We start from the raw sequence: 23,138 nt of genomic DNA on the forward strand, positions 1-23,138 counted from the left end.
GATCATGGAAAATCAGATGTGATTGAATAACAATTTCTAGCAAGCAGTACTGTGCCTCAAATATAGTAGGATTTAATAAATATTTATTGAATCAAAACATATCACTTGAACATATATAATTTATATCAAATTAATTACCATCTTGAGGAAAGGGAAAGTGGGAGAAATTTTGGAATTCAAAATTTATATAAGAAATGAATTTTTAAAAAACACATGTCTTTCAACACATAGGACACTACAGGTACAAAAATGCAATATAGTCAGTCAACGAATATTTATCAGGTATCTACTATGTGCAGGTATTATACTAAGTTCTGGAAATGCAAAAAGAGATTTTGAAAAACAGTCCCCAACCCTCCAATTCTACCATCTAGTCTGTTTTTATGCCCTACAGTCTCTTGGCACTGACATCTTAACTAAGATAAGTTAGGACTCCTAACTCCTGGGTCCTGCCAAATGCTCCACATTGGGACTTTTTAGTGGTTTCCTCTTAATTAGAATTTGAAGTCCTTGAGAAAAAGGCCCCTTCAGTTTTTTCTATTTGTGTCCCCAGGAACTGGCACAATACTTGGCATATGGTAAGCACTTAATAAAGGTTCTTTTATTCATTTGTATAATCATTTTATAGGTCTTTTTTTACTTAACTTTTTTCTTATTAAAAAAAAAGGATGGGCAGCCAGCGAGTGAATGACTAGTCCCTTACAATTTTAAATTTTATGGTCCTATATGAAATCTATGAGATTTCTCATATCTTGAGAGAGAAAATCGTGCCTGAAAAATCTAGAAAGGGACTCAGGAAAAATAAAAACAACTGTAAACAAGGTCAAGGAAACTGGCAAAGGAGAAAGAAAGAACATAATGTCATGTACTTCTCGGGGGAAAAAAGGGAGGAGGTGACAGGCAATCAATGGGACCAGGGCCAGCTACTAGGAACTGGGTCAGCTAAGGGATGTTTCAGCCTGAATTCAAAGAAAACTGTGAACCAAAGAAATAAATGGGCAAGGGGGTAATAAGAAGAAGGATTTGGAATTAAAAGCTGGTCAGGCACGGAAGAAGCAACCAATCTAGGAGCCAGGCAAGAGAAAAGACAGACAAGTTAAAGCAGACTTCAGAAAAGGGGGCATTATCCCAGGTAAGAGTATAGGATCTGTCCAGGGAACAATTCACTTTAAACTCAGATTCCTCCAAGTTCTTCATCTTTATTCTTTATTCTGGGAGAATATATTGACCATTCTGGGGGCAACGAGGTGGTATAGTGAAAAAAGCCTGGAGTTAGGAAAATCTGAGTTCAAATCCAACCTGAGACCCTTATAAGTTGTTTGACACTGGCTAAACCATTTAAATTTTATTTGCCTCCAATACCTCAACTGTAAAGTGGGGATAATAAAAGCACCTGCATCCCAGTGTTGTAATGAAGATCAAATTAAATAATATTTGTAAAATGCTTAGCACAGTGTCTGGCACATAGTAGGTGCGATATAAATGCTTCTTTCCTTCCTCCCAATCCTCTCCATTTAGTGCCTGGGATATCTCTCCCCCTCCCCCTAGGCCAAAAATAAAAAGGATATCCAGCACTTGTTGTGGCATAATGATGTATTTTGTAGGGAATTTTTTTTTAAGAATATGATTTCTTGGAGGTTTTGTCCTTGATTCAGTAAAGACAATTGTCTGATTATGAATCCGAGGTAATGGTTAATAAATAAGTAAAAAAAAAAAAAAGTACTAGAGCCTACTTCTTGTCTTTTGCAACCTCTAATATCCTGAGGAAAGAATCACAGGATACTGAAAGGGACTTTAAAGGTTAATCCCCTCATTTAGCAGTTAAGTAAAGTAAATCCAGAGAGGTCTCTATCTGGGCTGAGGTCACACAGGCAGTAAGTCTGTCGCATTGCCAGAATGTGAACACAGATCCTTTTTCTCCAATTCCAGCATTCTGTCCATATTGAGATGTCACATGAACGAGAATATTTGTGAGCTATGGTTTAAAATACCCCAACCTCCAATGGCTTAAAGAAAGTAAGAGGGGGGCTGGGGTGTCACTTTCCAAAGGATCCCTTCTGCTCTCTAGTCTTATGGGAGCCATGTGACTATTGATGTAGGGCTTTCCAGGAAAGATTCTCTCCTGCTCTGATGGCACAAAGTGAATATGCTATGCCTTGTTCCTGAATCCAACCTTGCTTTAAGGGGATTACGAATGCTCAGCAACTCCTTCATCCTCCTCAAGCCAACAGTTTGACTCAAAATTGAATTACAGACCCTTAGAACTGGGAGGGGACTTGAAGATTACCTGACCTAATATCATTTTATAGAAGAAAAAACTAAGGTCAGAGAAGTGACATCAACCTAGCAAGTTAAAAGAGCTAGGACTACAATCTATAATAATTGTAGTAATTAGCCTTTTCATAGAACTTTCAGATTTACATTGTCCTATTTGATATCTACAACAGCCTGGTGAAGTTGGCATTATTAAATTAAATTCAATAAACATTTATTAAGTACCTACTATGTGTCAGGAAAAATATTTGGCAATAGAGATATAAAAATATTTTGCCCTCTCGTTCTAAGATATCTGAGCAGTTTTCCTTTCAGTTTTTTTTTTCCTATGAGATATTTTACATTTTCTTTTTTTAAAGTCTTTTGGCTTTGTTATATTGTTTATTTATATTTAATGGAATCTGAGTAATGAGTAACAGAGATACCAATTGTTCCTATTACCAATGCTAGTACAGGGGCTTCCTGAAATCTTTCTGACTATGTATCCAGTATTCTTACTGTCCCTGTTGTCACCACAGTGATGTACTTTGCTTCTGATCAGTGTCTAGTCCAGGATCTGCAGACATTTCTTTCCATTTTCCTAAGTTACCCTGGACCAAAAGAATGATTCACTATGACTTTTTCTTGGCCTTCCTGCTCAGAATTAAGTTTGGTGAATTTTCTGTGGTGAATGTAGAAAGGATTTAAGGGGAGCAGTGGCAAAGTCCTCACATCATCATCTTAGCTCTGTCTGGGGATAAAAAGATTATTTTTAAGTAAGCAGAAGTAATGGAGAGCATAAGAATACTTTAAAATTACAATAATCAGGAAAGGCTTCTTATTAGTTGCCTCTGAACTGAACTTTAAAGAAGCTGGAGATTCTAAAGGGGTACATGTCAGGTAGGGGAACAGACAAGTGAAAAGGAACGATAATAGGAAGTAGAATGTACTAAGAAAAGAGGAACCAGTTTAGCTTTGATATAAGACTGTGAAGGGGAGTTAGTTTAACGCATCTAAATAGGTAGATTAGAACTCAAGTCTGATGGAATGGATAGAACTTGAACTTCATTGCCAAACAGAAGGGTTTATATTTTGTCCAGTGTGGCACTGGAGATGACATGGTCAGAATTCTGATTTAGGAAAGTCATGTTTGCAGTTGTCTGAAAGATGACTTGGTAAGAGCAAAGACTGGAAATAGAGAGATACATTAGGAGACTGAAACAGAGATCCAGACAAGAGGCAATAAGGGCTTAAACTAAGGTGATGACTGTAAGAATATAAAAAAGGAAATGGACACCAGAGATGAGCATGAAGAATTGGTAAGACTTGGCAGCTAAGTGGTTTGGGGGAAGGAGAGTGAATGGAAAATTGAGAATGAATCCAAAGTTTTGAAACTGGGTGACATTGATGTTATCATCACAAAAATGGGGAAATTAGGAAGAGAAATGAGTCAGGGGAAAAGAAAAGAATTTTATTCTTCAATGTGAAACAATAGAAGGAAGGAAGGAAGGAAGGAAGGAAGGAAGGAAGGAAGGAAGGAAGGAAGGAAGGAAGGAAGGAAGGAAGGAAGGAAGGAAGGAGGGAGGGAGGGAAGGAAGGAAGAACACAGAGAGGGAGGGAAGTCCCTACTATCTTATAAGCACTGCGCTAAGTATTTTTATAAATAACGAAAAATTATAGCACCTGAAATCAGAAAACCAAGGTGTAAATCCTGGGTTTCAAACCTAAGGCTTCAGTTTCTCATTTGCATAGTAAGAGGATTGGATGAATAGAAGACTTCTAATTTGCTTCTAATCCTGAATCTAGTATTCTCCCTATTTTACAGATGAGAAAATCAAGCAGTTAAGTAACTTGTCCCCTGTCTCAACTAGCAAGCATGAGAGTCCACATTTGATCCTTTGGTCTACCTGACTGACAGTCTGCTGTCTCTATCATACTTCCTTTGGTCCCTTGATGCTCCAGCCATCACTTTCCATCACATGTCACTCCTGTCCAGGCACAATTGTAGGGGTTCACTTTCTGAATCATCTCTATGGATGATTGATCCCTTTAGGGGCCAAGGTTAACAAGGTGGCTCTAAGTCTAGGCTTTCTCCTTTTATAGCAGCCTGGTGCTAGATCACTATGACTGCAAGTGTGCCATCCTCCAAGCATTCTTTGAATTACATAGTATCTGGGAAGGCAGCTTGTACTTTCAGCCACTATTGGGATAAAATGGGAGGAAGAGAAAAGCACGTGACCATCTTCAGGTGTCTCTCATCAATTCAGCAGCCCAGGAGGTTCCCTTTACCCAAATGTCCTTAGTATATTAGCCAGCACAGCAGGTGCAGTCAGTTCATTTGTACCTGTGGAAGCTCATTTCAGCAACTGAACATATGTGACCCATCTGGAGGCAAATAATGCATCCGCCAGGGCGTAGGGGAGGGGGTCTGGTCAGGAGTACATACCTCATCAGTGCTACAAACCATTAAACTCATTATACCCACATGTCCCAGTACATTCACATGGAGACCAGATCCTGCTTATGTTGAGGTGCAGAGGACCATGGGAACACAGAGGCATTGGAACATGGGAGCTGGCATCAAGTACCACCCCTTGACCATAACTGCCCAAAGTCACCATCTAGATTCAGTCACTGTGTCTCTACAGGATTTTTATATAAGGGTGGAGGGAAGATAGAAAAGATGAGAGAGCTTTAGAAAATGGAGTTTCTAAACTCTGTCATTCTGTGCCTGCTGCTTTTTCTGTAAATGAGTAATTTAATTTATATTGACCTCTCTCCTCATAGAGACTCCCTGGAAGCTCTATACAGCAGAGCTGTATGTAGAGCTTTGTCCCTGGGCATTGGAATTGAGAGAATGGAAAAAGTCACACACACACACACACACACACACACACACACACACACTCCTTCTGCTACAGAGTAATCACTAAGATAATTAAATTCTCCCCTCACTCAGATAAATTTGGTTTAATTGCCACTTGTGTGATTTTTATTATATTTTCAGATTATCTCTAAACCTTGCCCTAACCACTAACAATAGATAGATAGATAGATGATAAATAGATGAATGAATAGATAGATAGATAAAGTTTATATGTGCTGAGCACTGTGCTAAGCTCTTGACAATTATTATCTTATTTTACCTTCACAACAATCCTGGGAAATTGATGCTATCCCTTCATTTTACAGATGAGGAAATTGAGGCAAACAGAGGCTAAAGGACTTGCTCAGACTCACACAGCTAGTGAGAATATCACATTATATTTGAATTCAGATCTTCAAAATAAGTCCAAGCCTAGACTCTATCAATTATGCTATCTAGCTGCCTCAATGGGGTCCTCCTTCACCTTACACTAGAACTCATATTCCTGCCTTTTGTCACCTTGGGCTCTGACAGTGAATTCTCACCTTATGTTGCTCGGAACTGGAGGCAGCTCTAATCCATGCAACTGAGTATGCAGCCTCAGCCAATCCCACACTTCTGCTTCCCAAGTCTAGCTTTCCTATATATTGTCTTTACTCATTAAAAATAAGTTCTTTTGTGAATTGGTCCAGACATTCCAGAAAGCCATTTGGAATGATGCCCCTAAATTACAGAATGATATGAGTCCTTTGGCCCAAGCAATAATCCCACTGTTCCAGTAACCCCAAGGAAGAAAAATAAATAGGAAAAGTGCCTATATATCTGTGCATATACTTGTGTGTATAAACACATATGTGTATATGTGCATATTTACATGTACACACATATACATAAATGTGCATGTGTGTTGTAATGTGTTTATTTATACATACAAGCACATATACATATGTATATGCACACAATGCTTATGTGTACAATATAAACACGTGTGTCTGTAGGTATCTTTGCATGTATGTATATGCATACAAATATATATGTGTGTTTGCATTTATATATGTATGTACATATATGTATATAGGTATGCACACAAATGCATATATATTATATGCATGTATACACACACACACATTAACAAGCCCTTATAGCCACTCCTTTTTCAGAAGCAAAAAACTGACAAACTAACGATTGAAGACTGGTTAAACAAATTATAGCATATTCATATAATGAAAACTATTGTGTCATAAGAAATAGCTTAAGAGACAGTGTCTGTGAAAACTGAGGAGATTCGTATAAGTGGTGCAGAATGAATGAACAGAACAATATTTACAGTAACAACTTATAGAGTAGCACGTTATAAAAACAAATAACTTTGAAAAACTTGGGAACCCTGATCAATGCTTTGACTGATCAAGATCACTCCAAAGTGTAATGGGCTGAGGTTTGAGTTGATGCACTGAGGTCCCAAGCACGTGAGGCTAAATAGTAATTGGACTATATTCTATTAATATATATGCTTGGAGAAAAAATGGCCCCCGCCCACTCTCTGTGCAAGTCCTGATGTGTTGTATTGGAAATGATGATTTTGGTGGGTGGAGGCAGAGAGGCAGGAAGAGAAGTGGAGAGAGACTGCTGGCTGGGTTCTGCTCTGGTGACTTCTGGTCTCGTGGCTTCTGATCTGACTAGCTTCTTGACTCAGTTGCTGACATTGCTATTGCCAATTCCCCTTTTACCTCCGACCCTTCTTCACCTCTACTGAAAATAAAGATTGAAGATTTTCCCTTAACCTGAATTCCTGACTCAGGCTGATTTTAAAATATGCGGTCATCACACCAAAGGACTGGCAATAAAATGTACTACCCAACTCCTGACAGGGAAGTGATGGATTCAAGGCTGCAGACTGAGGTGTGTATTAGGACAATGGCCAATTTGTTTTGCCTCAATTCTGCTTACTCGATATGATTTTTCCCCCTTTTCAATGCTAGAGAATAGGAGAGAGAAAAAGTGATTTTTATTCATTAAAAATAATTTTTAAAAAACTTTGAGAGAAGAAATGATCTTGCTTACTTAGATTCATTGCTTCTGGGCTAAGAACAGTAGCTGGATAATTACAAAAATTAATAGTAATTGCTACTACTTAATATAGCACATAGTGCTAGGTGCTGTGCTAAACATTATATATTTATTACCTCCTTTGATCCTTGCAACAATATAGTAAAGTAAGTGCTATTGTTATCCTCATTTGATAGTGGAGGAAACTAAGAGAAACAGAAATTAAGTAACTTGCTCAGGATCATGTAGCTAATTGAGGTTACATTTGACCACAGCTTCCAGACTCCAAACCCAGCACTCTGTGCCCCATGGCGCCACCTAGCTGTCTCCTCTTTCCAGGACCAATGTTCAAGACTTACCTGAACACCAGAAGTTACTTAGAAGAGAAATAAAAATGTGGATAGTGGGTCAAAAACTGAATTTGGACCCAGAAAGACCAGAGGTCGAATCCTCCTCTGATGTTTATTAGTTGTTGGGTTATGGGCTAATTATTCACCTTTTCTGAGCGACTCTTTCAGACTATAAATTATTGAGAATTTGTGATACATATATATGTAGAAGAAATTATATTGATGAGTATCTATCCAGAAGAAATTATTTTGTGATGATCTCAAAGAACATCTCAAATAAGTTGCTTGAGGAAGTTAAGACTGATAGGTAGTTCTATCCATAATAAGACCTACCAATCATACAAAGATGGCCTAAGACTGGTTCAGAAATAAACATTTCAGATGAAGAAGATTCTGCATATTGTACCTCAAGGATTAATAACCCTGCTTGGTGACATAAGCCCTCAATGACCTCAGATTTAGGAAATTAATACTATAATTATGTAGTACTATACTATGTGAGATATATCATATAATATAATAGTACTGTACAATATAATATAATATATCACATAATACTATAATTATGATCAGTCAAATGTCATCACGCAACATTAGTGGTCACAGAGAAGTCAGTGGGTCACAGAAGAAGGTCAGACTGGTGACCAGATTAACTTAAAACTACAGAAACAATTACACATGTAGCCAAACAATAATGCTGATGCTTATCTATCACACTTGTTTGTAATTATATGCATTCCTTAAGTGTTAGACACAAGACTGGAACGCCAGTATTTGAGACCCCGGGTCCAATGTTCTGTGTATTGTGGCTTTACCCAGCTGGAGGAATGTGAAATGTTAAAGCTGGAGAGATCATCACCTAAAGCCCAGGCAGGTGAAGAATCTGAGAGCAGAAGGACTAGTTAATAATGTCAGAAATAGATTCCATTTTTCACGTCACTTTGCTGGGCCTTTTAATTCTGTCATGTTCTAAATAAAAGAGCTCACACAGATAACTTCTGATAGGGTTACTTACTGTGTTTGAAGTACTAGGATATCCTAGAATTCTGATCCCTGCATTCGTTTTTCTTCCACACTAGTGAAACAAGTTTTATCCACTCTTTTTTGCCATTGTTATTTTCTCTGCTGCTGAAAAACCCCTAGAGTATTGTAACTAATCTACCCTGAACATCCTTTGCAAGAAAATTTTTAAAAAGTTAGGAAGGTAATTTATCACTCCCTCCATCAACAGATACACAGAGGCCTTCCTCTGGTTTTTTTCCTCTTACTACATGTTGAAGGAATATTTTTTGGGACAGCAAAAAGTCAGAAAAGACCCACTCAGAATTGTTAATGGTCCATCTTTTGGGGTAGTCAACTGGGAAACATGTTTCTCTGCTTAGTTAGACAAGCTTATTTCCTTAACTCTCCTCTAGACTCAGAGTTAGATTTGAAAATAATCAGAGTAAATCTCAAAGTTTTTTTTTGGTTTTTGCTTTTTGGTTTGTTTGTTTTTTTTTTGTTTTTGTTTTTGTTTTTGTTTTTTTTGCTGAGGCAATTGGAGTTAAGTGAGTTGCTCAGGATCACATAACTAGGAAGTGTTAAGTGTCTGAGATCAGATCCTCCTGACTTCAGGGTGGGTGCTCTACTGTGCCACCTAGCTGCCCCCAAATCTCAAAGTTCTACAGTGATTTTTAACTTTTCTTTTCCCCTCTCCTTAAAAACAAAACATATCATTGACAGTATGAATGGATTCGTATTATTATCATAACTTTGGGCAGGATGGAATTCCCATGCCAATTTTGGGTTTGATTCTCAATTTTGCCAGCTCTGGAATGCTCGCATTTCAGCTCCTTATTTAGATCAAGGTATAAAATATCTGAGAGTGTGGCACTTCGTTAAAATTGCAGTGAAATAAATCCTAGTCACCCCATGCCTTAAAATCATTCAAAGGTTCTTCCAGAATATAAATGTAACCTCAAAACAGGATCAAGTCCTAAGTCACCATGGCCTTAGCAACTCATTTTTGTCATTCCCTAATTGGGTGAAAGACCACATGAAGGAAATGTTTTAAATCCCAAAGCTTCATATGGTATAAAAATTCCTTGAAAATCAACAACAAAAAATTAAGCATGGCCATCTAATCATGAAATTATATTAATTCAAAGTGATAAAAAATAATGACAAATGTTGTTTTGATTCTCTAAATAGCAAAGAATAATGGTTAGATTGCAAGATTTAGAATCAGTGAGACCTGGATTCAAATGCTCTGGTACTTAAGAATTGTCTAACTGAGCAAATCACCTAGCCTTTCTGAAACACAAATCTCCTCATTTGTAAAATGGGACCTTGACCAAAGTCACAAAGGTGGTTGTTTTGAAATAATGGGTATAACATAGGTAAGATTATACACACACATACACACACACATACACGTTTTTCTCCAACGTAGAAGCACTGTGTAAATGTCAGTTATTCTAATTATCACCTAACAGTTTCATCCAAAAATTTCAAAGTACTTGGTACAATGGAAAGTGTGGACTTGGAGTTATAAGATCTGACTTCTAATCCTGTCTTTGCTATTTATTATCTGTGTGACCTTTAACACGTCACAATCTCTAGGCTACAGTTTTTTTCCTGGACCATTGTTCAGTCATCTTCAGTTGTAACCAACTCTTTGTGGCCCCAATTAGGGTTCTTCTGGTAAAAATACTGCAGTGATTTGACATTTTCTTCTCCAATTTATTTTACAGATGGAAAAACTGAGGTAAACAAGATTAAGTGATCTGCCTAGAGTCACCCAGGTAGGAGTGTCTACTGTGCTACCTAACTGCCACAGAACATTGGGCTATATCAAATAAGATGAAACTCCATAGGAATAAGTATAAGACACAAGAGATGGATAACCAGAATAAAGATTGAGGATAAAAGAAATGGTGTTAATTGACTATAAGCTTAATATGAGTCTGCAGGGGATTGCTGGATCATCATCCATTAAGGATGAGAAGTGTTTTATGCATCTTATATGTTAAACTAGATGACTTCCTTGGTTCCCTCCATCTTTAAGAATCAGTGATGCTACAGTATTAACACTACTTCAGATGGCATTAGCTCTGATGGCTGCCTTCTTGCCCCAATGGTTTAAGGTATCACATTGCTTGCAACTTAGCAAGAACCCAATTAGTACTGTTTATGTTTCTCAATTAATCAATTTTGTCTTCAGAGAGCCATTCTTCCAAGATTTCCTTCAGTCAGTGAATGATAGATATTATTTCTCTCCATCATCTTCCCATTCATTCCTATTGGATATCCCTATAGCTCAACTATTTCATGGAAGCCTTTATGACTGTTTTGTTTTTTTTTCTCATTGATCTCTTTTGTTTCTCCAACCTATTTGATTACTCCTCCTTTTTGTTGGATCTTCACCCATGTCACATCCACTAATTAGGGTTGTCCTCCCCAATCTCTGAGATAATGCCGTTCTTCCTCCCTAATTGATTCTCTATCTTCATTCACAGCAATGGTTCCAAATCAATTTTTTTCTTTCATCAAGCCTCCAATGCTACTTTTTCTCCCTATCCTTTCTCCTGAGAATCTCTCCTCAAACTTCACAGAAAAAAATAATTAAGGTTATTCTTTGAAATTTCCCCCTTCTCTTTGATTCACATCTCTCTGACATTGTTCCCTAATAGTGCTCCCTTCATTTTAGTCTCTGAAGAAGAGATGGCCCTTCTCCTTGCCAAGGTAAATCCTTACACATGGACTTTTGATGTCATCCTCAACTCTCTTCAAACCATCTCTTAACAGAAGCCTCTTTTTCCCCTTCCAACAGTACCACTCTAGTTCAGGCCCTCATCACTTCTCACCTGGATGTTTAATTGATTAATTAAATTTGATTTTGTCAAGGGCTTTTAAATTGGTCTCTCTCTGCCACAAATTTCTGCCATTTCAACACATCCTTCTTTAGCTACCAAAATATTTTTCCTAAAATGCAGATCTTAGGATGTCACACCCCACTCCTTATCCAATAAACTCCAAAGGTTTATTAATATGTCTACAATCCAAATTAATATCTTTTGAAATTTAAAAACTCTTCAAAACTTGGACTATTCTAACTCTTCTAATCTTCTTCCATTCTACCCTACCTCCCTAAATAAAGAAATTGCGTCAACCTGGCATAGTAGATATTCTCACACAATCCTCCATTTCCCACCTCTGTGCTTTTGCACTGGCTATCCACCATTCCTGAGTCTTGTGTCAGCCTCTTGAAACCCCTGGCTTATAACTTAAGTGCCATTCCTCCGGGAGATGGGCCTTTTATGGTCCTGCCAATGGCTAAAATCATCTCCTCTAATCATCTCCCATTATTTAGTATTTATCTTGTATGTTGCAATGGTAATTCTCCATTTTCCATTAGCTTCTTTGCTAAGGAACATCATATCTCACCCAGGATAGGCTAATCACCTAAATCTCATCACCATGCTTATATTTTCTCACCACCCTCAGTTACCTCTCCCCTCTGACTGGAGAACTATAAGGTGGATCAACAAACTCCTCCCATCAGCAATCCTGCTTGGTTTTGAGTCCCCGGAACACTATACCCAAATATCCTAGTGTCCCCTTCCCCACCTTTCAGTTTCCTTTTATGTGTTGCTTTCCTTCATTAGATTATAAGCTATTCGAGGGCAGGGACTTTTTTCTTATTTGTATCCCCAGAGCTTAACACAGAGCCTGGCATATTTCGCATTTAATATTTAATAAATGTTTATTGACATTTTTAAAATGTTTATTGAATTGAATTGAATTTATATACATTGTCTTCCCCATTAGAGTGAATTCTTTGAGAGCAGGAACTGTAGTTTCTTTGTAGTCCTAGGACATAGTATAGTTCCAGTTACATATCAGACATTTAATTAATGGGTGTCAATTGACTGAATGACTTGCCCAGAGTCACAGAGTTGGCAAATATCCAAGGCAGAATTCAAACTCAAGTGTTCCTGACTTCCAGTCTAGTGTTCTCTCCATAGCACCACTTATCTGGTCTGTCTCTATGGCCCAGTGGTCTGGACTTAATAGAATCACGAGATTTGGGAGGTAGAAGGAATGTTATGGATACTCCAGTCTTAATGCCTCATATTAAGGATGAAAAAAGTCAAGTCCAAAGAAATTGTCCAAGGTCTCACAGAGCCAAGCCTAGCATCAAGATTTCCTGACCCTTTTCCTACTCCAGCCCAGGATTCTCCACTATACCATCTTCAGAGGCTTAACTTTTTTCTTCTATTAAAATCCATGACCAAGGCAAATCATTAAGGTATAAGTTATGTGGGCAAACATCAATCCAGACTAGCACCATTTCCTGTGAAAATGTAATTGATGTAATTTCCACAACATGGAAATGGCCTCGGGCAGCAAACACTTGATATTCTTGCCAAGTAAAAAGACAAGGTAGCCAAGGGAAACACAGGTTTAAAGCATAAAACATAAAATTATTTGCAAAACCAAATGGAGGAGGGTATCCCAAACTTATGAGCAATATGGGCTCATAAAATAGTGAGAAGCAGTGGAAGGAAAAATGAGTTTGTTGAAAATCTGGCATGAGATTAAGCAACAAAACCCCAAGAGAATTTAAAGAAGAAATTAGAAAGAGAAAATAGGCTCAAAAATGGAAAATATCTGCCATGTTTTATATAACAAACATTGGACAGCCATGTGGTACAATGTTCAGGACATGGGACTTGAAGACATGAAGACAGAATTCTAATCCTAACTCAAATACTTCCTAGTTTCATGACTCTGGGAAAGTCATTTAACCTCTTAGCTTCATTTTTCTCATCTGTAAAATTATGGTATTAATAGCACCTACCTCATAAGGTTGTTGTTAAAAATCAATTAGTTAAAATATCTGAACTGCTTTGACTATCTGAAAACCCTATATAAATGCTAGCTATTTTCTTCATCTTAGAGTCACAACATTTATCTTTAACATCAATCCCCAACATGCTTCGTATGAAATAAAAATAGCATGAAAGGAAACACAGGACAATTAATGGATTAAATTAAATAAATATATCTAGAAAAGGTTCATGCTTGAGTTGACAGGGTTTTTAGGGCATTGAAGGATTGGTTCTCAAGATCTATAAAAAATGAAAAATTACCAAACCACTGAGAAAAAAACAATACTGTATAACAGCTACCTAAAAAGGATGATTGAAAAGAATATAACTCTAGTCTCCTTTTAAGCATATTCCCCCTTCACTCTTAAAAACATTTTTATGGAAAAAAACTACACACCTATCAAGAGTATTCTTGATGAAAATATAAGAAAGTAACAGGAAAGTGTTCACAAATGTTATTCTAGTGTAAAGAATGCAATCTGCTCACCATAACAACCATTTTTAACATATCTCTTTCTTTTGAAGGTTTTCAAAGAACTTTATACATATTATCTCATTCAGTCTTCACAAAAGTCTTGTGAGAAAGGTGTTATTATCCCCATTTTATAGAAAAAAAGAAATGGAGGCTCAGAAAGGGTGACTCATCAAGGCTCACACAGTTAGTATCTGAGATGAGATTTGATGTAGGTCTTCCTGACTCAGTCTAGCATTTAATTCACTGTACCACTTGATACCCTATTTATTCTTTTGACAACAGATTAGCATTTGATCTAGTAGAGCAAAAGTAGGTTTTAAGGAGGTCCTTCAAAGCATATATTAAGATTATAGAAAATTTGTTGGGAGATACAGTAAAGAGAATGTTGTTGGAGGATTCTCCAGTTATTAATATCAAGCAAAGGATGAAATAATAAATTGTATGTTTGCCAAAAGTATTTGCCATTGTCATAGAGTAAAGTCCAAAAGAGGGTTCAAATACAAGAGATTTTCCCCTATAGATGAGATGTTCCTGTTTGCAGATGATTTGTTGATTGTAGCAAACCATGTGATATTATGGATCCTTACCTTTCACAGGTCAGAATTGATTGGTTTCAGGGAAGGAGCCTTTATCATCTTCTCCAAAACTCTTAGAGAGGATGGTCACTGAAAAAAGCATTGGCCCAAGCTTGGCCATTTTAACAGCAGTCACATACAGGAAGTTATTTGAACAGTACAGAGCAGAGGTGAAATGTAAAGGGATTAATTAGTAATCCTGAAAACAGTTTTATGTTCCAATGAAGTTTAAGTATCAGCTTTCTGCCAGATTTTAACAAGAGTCATACATCCAAAATAATTTGCTATTTCATATTAAAAATAACACTTTAATACCCCTGAAAAAGGGGAATACCTCTCTCCAACTTTAACAGATTTTTAAATTTGATGCTCCCTTAAATCCATTGGGAATAAAGCGACATTTTTTTTTTTTTTACTTTGGTTATGACATACCTATTAAACTGAACCTCACAAAATAATTTCCCTTTAGCAGGACAATTATTTATTTTTTATTATAGCTTTTTATTTACAAGATATATGCATGGGTAATTTTTCAGCATTGACCCTTGCAAAACCTTCTGCTCCAACTTTTCCACTCCTTCCCCCCATCCCCTCCTCAAGATGGCAGGTAGACCAATACATGTTAAATATGTTAAAGTATATAGGACAATTATTTAGTGGTGACTATGACCAAAAATGCTACAGTGGAATTCTTTTTTTCTTCCAGGGCATTCTTAATTCGATAAAAAACATACTCACTTGCTACAGCTTTTCCCTCTTAGGTTACTTGGCATTTAATGTGAATGTATCTTATATATACCTATGTTAATTTTATCTTTCCCATTGGAATATCAACTTCTTGAGAACAAGGGCTGTTTTTGCTTTTTCTTTTTATTTCCTGTGTTGGTAGATTAAGAACATAATTAATATATGTTGACTAATACCATTGACCAAATGAATCCTGAAGTAAGTCAACTGTGGAAGAAGGAAGAGAACCTAATTTTTATTCCCAGTGCTCACAGCCTACCACAAGTCTTTCTTTTTCATCCTTTTCTCTGATTCCACAGTTTTGCCTTCTAAATTCCAGGTATTCTTGGCTGGCATCTTACTGGAATTACTCCCTTCTGAATTTTAGAAAGCCATGTGCAGAATAACAAGCAGCTAGGTGCTATAGCAGATAAAGAACTGCACCTAGAATTGGGAAAATCTGAATTCAAATTCAGCCTCAGACAATCATGAGCGATGTGATTTAACATCTATCTGCCTCAGTTTCCTTGTATGTAAAATGGGGATGATAACAGTACCTACCTCCCAGAGCTGTTGTAATAGCCAAATGAAAAAGTATTTATAAAGCACTTAGCAGTCCGGCAAATAGTAGGTATTAAGAAATAATAGCACCTAATATGCGCTAAGCACTGGAAACTCTCCTGTCCATTTTAGTATTGAAGTGTCTAAGTACTGTGATTCAAACTTGAAAAATAGCTCCTACATTCATTAAGTTTACAATCTAAGGGAAGGGAGGCACTGTGTATATAGGTGATATTTATATAAGGAAATATGATGAGCTCCAGAGAACAGCTACATTTGACCTTGGCTTTAGACAGGGAAAGGTCAGGATTAATTCAAGAACAGCCAAGCATTTGTTTGAGCTGGGGTGTATCAATCATGTAAAGGGGAAGGTTGTGAAAGAAACAATCCAAAAAAATAAGTCAGCATACGAGGCACTGGACCAGGCTCTGAAAGCACCAAGATCTAAGTTAAACAGCCTTGCCTTTAAGTTGAGGCACTGAAGAATAATATTAAAATAGAAATGTGATCTGCAAAAGATAACACAAATCTGTTCAATCAATTGAAGTCACAGGATGTAATTTGAATCCTGGCTCAGCCACAAACTCCCTGTGTGAGCTTAGGCAAGTATGTCCCTTTTTTGGGTCTCAGTTGCCCCATCTGTAGAATGAGAGAACTCCACTAAATGACTTCTGAGTTCTCTTCTAGTTGTAAATCTGAGAGCCTACAAGGCCCAAAAGAAAGAAAATACAGATGTGAAGAGTTCATAAGGAAGGAACAAAGGAGAAGGGAAGGTTTAGCCCTCTAAAATAGAGAGAGCATTTTTTTTTTTTAAGTCTGGGATTCAAATTTGGCCTGAGGCACTAACTGGGTGAGTCTCTAACTATACATAAAAAGAGGAGGGTTGACCTGATGACCTCTAAGGGTCTTTCCAGCTCTAAATCTACAATTGTGTACCTTTACAATTCACTAACATTTAGATAACACTTTAAGGTTTGCAAATATACTGTTTTCCTTTATTCCTATAGCAGCCCTAAAAAGTAGATGCTATTATTATCCACATATAAAAATGAGTAAACTGAGTCAAAGTTAACATGACCTCAGTAGGCTGGAAAGTAGATGTCATATTTACATTTTATAAATGAATAAACTGAATCAAAAAGGTTTGTGTCCTTAATGGGCTGAAAAGTAGATGCTATCCTTGACTCCAGAGTGAACAACTGGGTGACCTTTATAAACATATCAGGGGCAATGGAAAGGACTATGAAGGCAGTGGGGTTTTCCTTGGTCCCTTGCACAGTGGATAAAACACAAAACATAGAGTGAGGAAAACCTGATTTAAAATTCTGCTTCAGATAGCTATTTTAACCTGGGCAAGTCACTAAATTCTCACAGATTCAGTTTCCTCCTCAGTAAAATGACTTATGGAATCCCTTCCAGTTCTAGATTTATGATCCCTTGATCCCTTTATGTAGCACCCCAAGTGAAAGGAAGGAAAAGCATGAGGATGCTCACCAAATCAAAAAAGAGAGAGAGAGAGAGCGCACATAAAAAGGGGAAGAAGAAAGGCCCTCAAAATCCATGGCTTTTGCCATACTTTTGTTTTGTAGAGCTTGCACAGGGCTAGCAAAAAACAACAACAACAACAAAAATAAAAAAAGAAGAAAAAAAAAAAAAACCCCGAGGTTCTGCTGGACACATGATAATGTTCTTTTTTATTTTGTTTTGTATTCCTTTTCTGTTTTTCATTTTTTAAATTCTTTTTCTTTATAAATTAAAATAAATTTTTTTTAAAAGTTAAGAAAATCATATAAATAGGTTCCTTGGAGACTGCCCTGAGACTACCTTGGTCTAAGTTTCTGAGGCAATATTGCCATCTAGTGTTCAAATAGGCCCAAGTCAAATTTGAAAAGAAATTAAAAGTCCCTGGCTCCTTTAAGCCAGGGCCATACAAACCAATAAAATATTTACATCTCTACAAGCCTCATCTGTTTAAAAGACAAATGAGAATAACTAGTATTTGGTCTCCCTCCTTTTATTCCCGGATGTTTATGAGAAAAGTGATTGGAGCCAGTGGCTAGGAAATGTGACCTACTAATAAGAGAAAAAAACTATTGGTTATGGTGGTCTTCAATGATGATGATGATTTGAGATTTATTTTTTTAAAAAAATCTTTATATATAAAAATATTTTTGTGTGTATATTCTCATTTTATGTGCACATCAACTCTCTGAAATTAACCATAAATCTAGAATTGAAAAGGAACCTCAGAATCCAACTTCCTTATTTTATAATTGAGGGAGTGTCAAGAGCATAGGGATCATCTCTTCAGAATGGATGTGAAATCTGATGGATCCAAAGAATCATACATCATTACAGCTAACCATCAGCTAGGGAAACCTCCTCATTGCCCAGATGGATGATGTGATTTCAGCATATCTTTCTAATCAGTCAGCAAGAGGACAGGATTAGAATTCAGATCTTCTGGCTCCTGCATTAGTGTTTTGTTTTCTACTTGACCAAGCTGTTTCCTATGTTTCATGACCAGGTTATATTTAGTCTTGTTTTGTTTTTTGAGAATGGGAGAATGAGAGGTGAAGGGAACAGGAAAGAGAAGAGGAATCTGGTTGCAAAATCCAGAGATTCAGCCAAGAGAATGATGAAGCAAAAAACAAAGAGATCTAATCTGTCATTTTCATTCTATTGGTTATTTAAAATATTTTGCATTTAAATATTCAAATATCTAAATTCAAATATTTAAAGATAAATATCATAGCCTTTCCTCCATTAAGTCTTTTCTTCTCCAAGATATAAATATCCCCAGTTCTATGAGTTAATTATCACCTGACACAGACTCAAGTTCCTTCTCCATCCTGGTTACCCCCACTCTGGATAGTTTCTAGTCTAGAACTGAACCCAATACTCCTACCAAAGTAGAATACAGCAGAACTAGAATCGATGATGTGTTAATAAATGTATTAACAACCAGAATGGGGGGAAATATGTACACAATACACTTTTAAGTACATCATTACCATTTTCTGCACCACTTTAATCTAGAACATCAACAAAACAATAAATTAAGCCCTGATTTGTAACATTTATTGATTTCTAAGATATAGATATTCACATCGAACATTTAACAATCAGTTTTTCTCAGGCTGATTCAAGTTGGCTCCAGCACACCCTTTATTAAAACAAACAAACAAACAAGCAAACAAACAAAAACTATTTTAATGCAATCCCAGATCTCACTAAGCTTTTTTTGACTGCTGGATCATAATGATCATTCTTGTTAAGTTTTAATACTTTTTTTATTAATTAGAATTAAGTTTTATAAAAATTAATTAAAACTTATTAATTCCTTTAAATTTTTGTAATGCATTAAAACCCCCACCTTTTTTTCCCAAGTAAACTATGCCCCCTCTATCTTGTACTTGTGATATGGTTTTTAAAGTACAAGACTAGATTTATCTCCAGTAAACTTCATCTCTGTAGAATCAGTTCAATTTGCCAAGATTTTCAAAATCCTGACATCTAATGTCTTAGCTACTTTTCCCAGATTTTTGTCCTTATCCAAGTCCTTAATATGTAGATAATACTGAAAACAGCAGAGTGGTGTAATATATAGACTGCTAAGTCTAGAGTTCTGAATATTTAAATTCAAATCCTGCCCCCTCACTAGCTGTTCAAGAGTGGACAAGTCACTCAATCAATCTGTTTTCCTGTTTTTCATCTGTAAAATAGGATAATAATAGTACTTACCTTCTAGGATTGTTTGAGAATTATTATTCTAATATAATATTTATAATATGAATAATAATTGAAATATGACAATATGCAATATATTATAATATAATATTTGTAAATCTTTAAAATGCCAAAAATATTAGCTCTTATTATTAATAAAATATTAAACAATGCAGACACAAGCCTAGATCAAAGGAATACTTTTCTGGAGACCTTCCAAATTCACATCAAAACCACTAACAACTATTCAACGAGCTCTGAACCTAATTATACTGCCATCCAGTCTACATTCCTCCACATTTCCATAAAAATAAGACAATTTTGGGGAGGAGGCAATCAGGATTAGTGACTTCTCCAAGGTCACTTGGTAATATAGTTTATTTTAACAAATTCATTGCTAAAATTTTGGCCAGTTATATCTAGAGTATTTCTCTGTTCCCCCATTTTAGTCACCCTTAAACAAAATGAAACATAGTTGGTTTTCCATAGCCTACTCCTTGTGGAAACTGGACCACCCTCTGTGATCATGTTCTTTTCTAGAGATTTAAAGAAACCATTGCTTTATTAATCTGTTCTAGAACTTTGCCAGAAACCAAAGCCAAACTCACTGCCTAGTCTGTGAACTCTATTCTCTTTGTTTTTTGGACAATTGGAATGTGAACCCTTCACCAGTCCTATCAGACTTCTCCACATAGCAAGACAAAGTTCATTTGGAAATTAAACTTCATTCTGGTTTCATAATTTATTAACTCCCAGAGCAAATAGTTCACACTTTAAAAAGTCACACAATGAAGCATGGTTCACATTTTTTGGTTTTTTTTTTTTTTTTTTTTTTTTTTTCTGCAGTCCAGTCTAGGAAAATCCTCCACTTCCTAGGAAATCCTGCAGTGAGCTGATCAGTGTACTGTTGGACGGTTCCAAGCTCTATCTGGAAACCAGCCCCGCTACCACTAGAGAAACAAGAATCAGGTTTGCTGTTTGTTTATATATTCAGTTTTTTGTATCACCAAGAGAGCAACGAGCTTGAAAAGGGCAAAGTCTGGAAGCTACCCTCCCTCAGATCCTCTGGGTTGTGGGAGGGCTTCCCTAGCGTAAAAAAACTCAACCTTCAAAAAATCAAATTGAGGGCAGTGGGAGGAAGTGTACTCCCAAGGAAGACTGATTGTCACTTTCCCTCAGATGTAAGCCTACATGGGCAGGGGGGAAGAGCTCCATAATAAGATCATATAAGCTAAGGTACTGAAAAGTTACTCTTCCAACACAGTGGGAGGAATAGTCCTCGGAAGATCTATTTGATCCATAATTTCCTCATGATCAAAGACTGACTATTTGGCAAACTACCTTTATAGATCCAACCCTTTTAATTGTCTCAGTCCCTCTGGCTTTACCCAACTAGATCCTGAAAAATCCTTTTTTTTCCTTCAACCCTTTTTATATAATTTCTTATATAGAGTATAGGAGAGGAATATAAGAAACAACAAATCTTATTCTGACATACAAGGGCATGCTGCATTTCTCCCTTAGTGAATTTTTAGCCCCTTGAGTCTTCTAAAGGCTGGAGAAGCCAAGCTCATACATGCTTTCTCTAAAACTGTAACATCTATAACTGTAACTTTATATGCTGCTAATCCTGTTTTTGAAAGATAGGGATCATGGTATAATGGAAAGATAACAGTATATGGAATCAGGATGAACCAGGTTTAAATTTCAATAGTGTGGTCCATTGGGAAAAGAACTGGATCTCGAGTCAGATGATATGCATTTGAATTTGAGCTCTGCCTCTTACTGCTTTAAACTCTCTGGGGCCCCAGAAGCTTCCTCCCCTATAAAACAAAGGGAATCACTCTGTTAACCAGCATGTATTAAACACTTATTCCTATGTGCCAAACATTGTGCTAAGTGCTAGGGAGACAAAGAAAGGAAATCAAAATGACTGGATCATAACATCTAGAGTTGAAGGACCTGAGAAGTCATATAGTCCAGTAAGAGTTTGTTGAATAGTAGATAGAGCATTGGGTTTGAAATAAGGAAGCTGTTCGAATCTAGCCTGAGATACTTACTGGCTGTGTGACTTTTGGCAGGTCATTTGACCTCTAAATATAGTTATACATGATAATTGTGGAAATATATATAGAAGAATTGCATATGTTTAACATATATTGAATTACTTGCCATCTCGGGGAGGGAATGAAGGGAAGGGAAGGAAGAAATTGGAACACAAGGTTTTGCAAAGGTGAATGTTTAAAATTATCCATGCATATGTTTTGAAAATAAAAAGCTTTAATAAAAAATAAAAATAGAGCTGTAAAATAGAGATAATAATTGCACTTAGCTCGCAGAATTGTTATGTGGATCAAATAAGATATAAAATGATTAGCATAGTACCTTAGTACATATACATAATATGAACCATAAAAATGCTTATCCACTCCATCCCAAACTCCCTTCTTACTGAGGAGGAAACTGAGGCTTAGAGATTTAATGATTTGCCTATTGTCACAGAGATAGTATAATAATATATAAAGTCTGTCTCAGCTCAAAATCCTAAATCCACAATCTATATGTTAAATGTTCTTTGTAACTGTTTGTCTCCCGTTTTTCCATTTTCCTAACCTTGGACACATTTGTTTCTCTCTGATCTTGGTAAGTTTTCAAAAGCCACATATTTCTGTCACAGACAAGGACCTTCATTTATAATTCCAGGGATAGTCATGCTGTTATTGGGAAGCAGATGATAAGAGTTTGACGCATTAACCTTAGAGGGACATTTGTTGTCTAACAAATGTCTAAGTTTTTAATCAAATGAAACTAATATGGGAAATTCCCCACTAGAATATCACAAGAAGAATGTAATGTAACCCTTGTGTGCCAGGCACTATATTCAGACTGGGAATACAAAGATAAAAACCAAATTGTCCTTGATCCTCACGTTACATTGTACTCTGATTTGGGCAGAAAGTAATATGTGTTCAAGTAAGGAAATGGAAAATCTATATAAAATCATTAAAAAGAAATTTCTAAAAGGGATGCACTAACAGCAGAGAAAGCAGGAAAGGGGAACAGAATTTGAGTTGAATATTGGAGGGAACAGAAATCCTAAGAGGTAGAAGTAAAGAGGAAGAATATTACATAAGGGATAGCCCTGCTGTACTTAGTGAGGAGAACATTCCAGCTAAAAGGGCCAGAATGTAGAGTATAAGAGGGGAGATTTCTAAAACCATCTTGGAAAGTTCAGCTAGAGCCAGATGGGGAAAGGCTCTAGAAGTTCCATAGAGGCATCTGTATTTTATCCAGAAGTAACATGGAATTATTAAAGCTTTATGAGCAGGACAGTGACATGGTCAGATCTGTGCTTTAAGAATATCAATCTATCATTGATATGGAAAATGGATTGAAGATGGTTTTGAGGCAAGGAGTTCATTTAAGAAACTAATACAATAATCTAGACAAGAAGTGATAAGGACTTCAGTGAGAGTGGAGAGCAGAAAACAGGTGTGAGAAGGGGGAAGATATAATGAGGATCTGTTTGTATATATGGGATAAAGGAAAATGAAAAGTCCAAAGTGTCTCTCAAGTTATAGACCTGGCTGATTCAAAGGATGGTGACACCATGGAAAGAAATTAAAAAGTTGGGAAGGACTCAGTAATTTTGACATAAATGCTAATAGATGATAATAGTGG

At 36.5% G+C, this 23,138-nt stretch overlaps 1 protein-coding gene across 1 annotated transcript in view; it reads left to right on the plus strand.

The window, feature by feature from the left end:
- The first annotated feature begins 969 nt into the window (after positions 1-969).
- Positions 970-23,138, plus strand: part of HAO2 (hydroxyacid oxidase 2) — a 45,220-nt gene continuing 23,051 nt past the window's right edge. The window contains exons 1-3 of the mRNA XM_031967382.1: positions 970-1,132; positions 10,251-10,301; positions 20,304-20,426. The gene's annotated coding sequence lies outside the window, so the exon portion shown is untranslated. The remainder of the gene's footprint in view (positions 1,133-10,250; positions 10,302-20,303; positions 20,427-23,138) is intronic.

This window comes from Sarcophilus harrisii, chromosome 4 (genome assembly GCF_902635505.1).
Source record: "Sarcophilus harrisii chromosome 4, mSarHar1.11, whole genome shotgun sequence".
In the NCBI taxonomy this organism is placed as follows: Eukaryota; Metazoa; Chordata; class Mammalia; order Dasyuromorphia; family Dasyuridae; genus Sarcophilus; species Sarcophilus harrisii.